Source organism: Carassius carassius, chromosome 40, assembly GCF_963082965.1.
Source record: "Carassius carassius chromosome 40, fCarCar2.1, whole genome shotgun sequence".
NCBI classification, from domain to species: domain Eukaryota; kingdom Metazoa; phylum Chordata; class Actinopteri; order Cypriniformes; family Cyprinidae; genus Carassius; species Carassius carassius.
In genome coordinates, this window is record NC_081794.1 from 26,948,197 (window position 1) to 26,951,687 (window position 3,491).

Genomic DNA, 3,491 nt, shown 5'->3' on the forward strand with positions numbered 1-3,491 from the left:
TGCAACAAAGACCCAAGAAGCAGTGAAGCCCCGTCCAGGGAAATACTGGTTTATATCCTGAGTGGCGCGAGTGAGGACACTTCCATTGGTGTACTCCTGATATGAGTATCTACCTATACCAACGTCATCAAGCTCAGTCCAGAGGGCGGCAATGTAATCTTCAGCTCCATGTGTTGGAAAAGCGTAAGGTTGAGCTTCTGGTAAAGGTTGGTTGAATGTAAGGAGTCCGTTATTATTAATCTGAAATAAAAGCAATCAGCTGCTGTATCTCCATTTCCATTTATACTAGACTGGCAACAGATCTGAATTCTTACGTAAGTGTTGTTGTATTTGCGGCCAAAGTACGTAAATGGAGCGGAGAAGTCAACAAGTTGATAGGTATCACCACCATTTTCAAGAAATTCAGTGTCTCCTGCTGCTGCACCGAATGGATAAAATATCGATGGTGCTGACGACAGAACGGCCACAAAAAAATAGAAAATACAAATTAAGATGTGAACAATTTCACTCAGAATCTCATAATTATTATGATCCCAACACAAATGCACAATTAATTGAAATGGCAATAAATACCTGTCCATGGAGTTGTTGTTGTAGTGGCTGTTAAAGAAAATTTTGCTAAATTATGAAACACTTCTGTAAAGAATATAAAGAAAAAACACAATGGGCCTCATTCAGGAAACGCGAGCAGAATGAGTTTGTGTGTAAATCGCTGGTAAAGCTGTTCTGACATCAATTTCATATTTGAAAGTGTTCGTATTTTCAAACTGTTAGTTGTTATGACAGAAATGTACACCTGCTCCTTACCACATGTAAATGATTAGTAAAATGTTCTGTTCTTTCTGATGACCCTGAATTTTGATGCACTGGCATCATAATATTTTACAAGTTCGTTTGTTCGTTTTTATATATATATATATATATATATATATATATATATATATATATATATATATATATATATATTGTAGCTGAAAGTTTCTAACTGTTTAGCTTTGGGTAAAATGCAGCACTTGTCGCATAACCAGAAGTCTCGGCCTCAGACGTCATGCCCACAGAGCGTTGGCTGATGCATATGGCACACAAATGCGAAAACACTTCGAAGTTGTCATCAGATTGGTTGAATTATGCAGGATTTCCGGGAGAAGTGTGTGTTGCATTCCATAACGTTCTGCCTGGAAAAAAAGATTCCTTGACGCAAAATCTCCTCATGAAAGAAAAAAGCTGGAATTTACTACAGTATTATATTTCCGAGTGTCTTATGAATGAGGCCCATTGCATATTTATATGATGAGTTTTTTAGTAAATCACAGCACTATTACTTGTTGAGATTGTGGTGGTTGATGTTGTGGTTCCTGAAAGAATGAACACAAAATTACAAAATGAGCACGTTAAATACCTCATTAACTCACTGGGTTAAGTCGTTATATAGGCCCTATTTCCTGCTGAAACTTGAAGTTGGGGCATATGACTTTTATTCTTTAATTACCTGACAGTGTTGTTGGTGCAGGTGGTGAAGTAATGCCTGTAAAGTAAAATAATATTAAATTATAAAATACATAAAAACATGGCATGGGCTTATGGAAGACCTAGTTGGCTCATTTCACTCATCAGGTGTCCAGACACATTTTAGCTCGGGAAAATGTCTAGATATTTTAACAAGTAAGCTTTAAATGCATAGAAATACCCATGCCCTTTGTTCCATTTTATTGATGTTGAAGGTTTCCATTAAAAGCAATGATCTTTACTGGCTAAACAGCAGTATTTAATATTTATTTTCATGTATTATTATTGTTTTTAGTTAAAGTTTTTTTTTTACGTCTACATAGTTTTTATCTTATTTCAGGTTACTTTTAATTTTTTATATTTAGGAAAGGGGTTTTGATATTTTCAGTTAACTACGATAACCATGGTGCAAAAGGGACTAAACACTGGTTTTTGGTGTTTTGACAGTGGCACACAGAGTTTTTGTGGCAGTACTGAACACCTTAAATGGAAGAAAACTACTTAGTTACAGTATGCCTAGATATAAACAGGTCTATAACTACCTGTTGTGGCTGCAGTCGTTGTAGTTTCTGCAAAAAATAAAAAATAAAGTTACAAAAATCATCTGCAGACAAAGAAAAAGGGAAAACAAAAAAGTTGCATAGCTGTATGATGATTCTTTCATCAACCACAGCTTTATTACCTGCTGTGACTGATGTTGTTGCCATTGTAGTGCTTTCTGAAAGAATGAACACACATACAAACACCAATTAAATACCTTGTGAACTCACTTGAGAAGTGTGGTTTTCTTTTATAGTAAAGATGCTCACTGATATCTCAGGTTCAAAAAACAGATCTGTTTCCAATTCAAAGGTCTATAACTACCTGCTGCTGCTGTTGTTGGTTCAGACATAGTTGGTGCAGTTTCTATTAAGGTAAATGAGCATAAAATTACAACAAACCTCTGTGAACTACATAAGAGAAAAATGAAAACAAAAATCCTCCATAGCCGTGTGTTGATTCTTTCATCAGTTGCAGGTTTCTGTAGTGGTTACTGCGCAAATTAACAAAAACAAACCCCATTCAATACCTTATGATGCAACTTTGAATGTACCTTTCTTTTTCAGTTCACATAATTTCCATACAAGAAAGAAATAAATTGAAAAAAAATGACTACTGTGACTTGGTACTTGATATCGCTAGTCAGAGGCAAGTGCTCATTCTAGAAAGCAACTGATTGGATAAATACCTGTATATTGAGTCATAAATGATGAGTCATCAATGCTTTTGCTCATTTTTCTTAGAAGAGAAAGACTGTACATTTTAAATGTAAATATACGAGCTAAAAGTAACTGTTTAGCTTTGGGTAAAAGGCAGCACTTATACGTCTCTGCTGCGTTACATTGCTTAGAGAATGCAGTGTTTTATAATCCAGAGATTGTAAAAAGGATGTAGCACATGCACTGTAAAGTGAAGTGCCAGTGGATTAGAGACCTTCTCCCGCGAGACCCGACACAACACAGGGCAGCGCGTGGGACAAGACATGATAGACGAGTGCAGAGTGTGTGCGGGATTCAGGAGGATAAAATGATTCACGGGACTCCAGTAAAATAGAAATATCTAAGCATAAAATATCTAAACAAAGAAATTGTTATTCATCTATTGCTCAAACTAATAAAATATGAACTAATATAAAATATAAATGATTAGCAGGTGCAAGTTTTTGCTGCGTTTCTATTTAGGCTATAACATTTTGCAGCGTTAAGCAATGCAGTGCTGAAATTTGCATGCTCACGTTTCCTCTCATTATAACACGAATTGTAGACATTATGAAATATCAATTATGCATATATTTATTTATTATATTATGACAGAGATTTATGAGATTGCGAGGAACTGAGATGTCTTTTAGAGATTATAAATGATGCTCTCTTTGCTTGCATTCAAATGCCAAACAATAACAAATATTTATCGGTAGCGTGTATGCTGGGATTTCATACATTTCA

General features: G+C 35.3%; 1 long non-coding RNA gene across 1 annotated transcript; it reads right to left on the bottom strand.

Annotated features, from left to right (window-relative positions):
* Window positions 1-603, bottom strand: LOC132122486 (uncharacterized). Its single transcript, XR_009426387.1, has 3 exons — window positions 574-603; window positions 315-448; window positions 1-240 (listed from the first exon to the last, which is right to left on the bottom strand). It is a non-coding gene; the product is annotated as an uncharacterized LOC132122486 (long non-coding RNA).
* Between the last annotated feature and the right edge of the window lie 2,888 nt (window positions 604-3,491).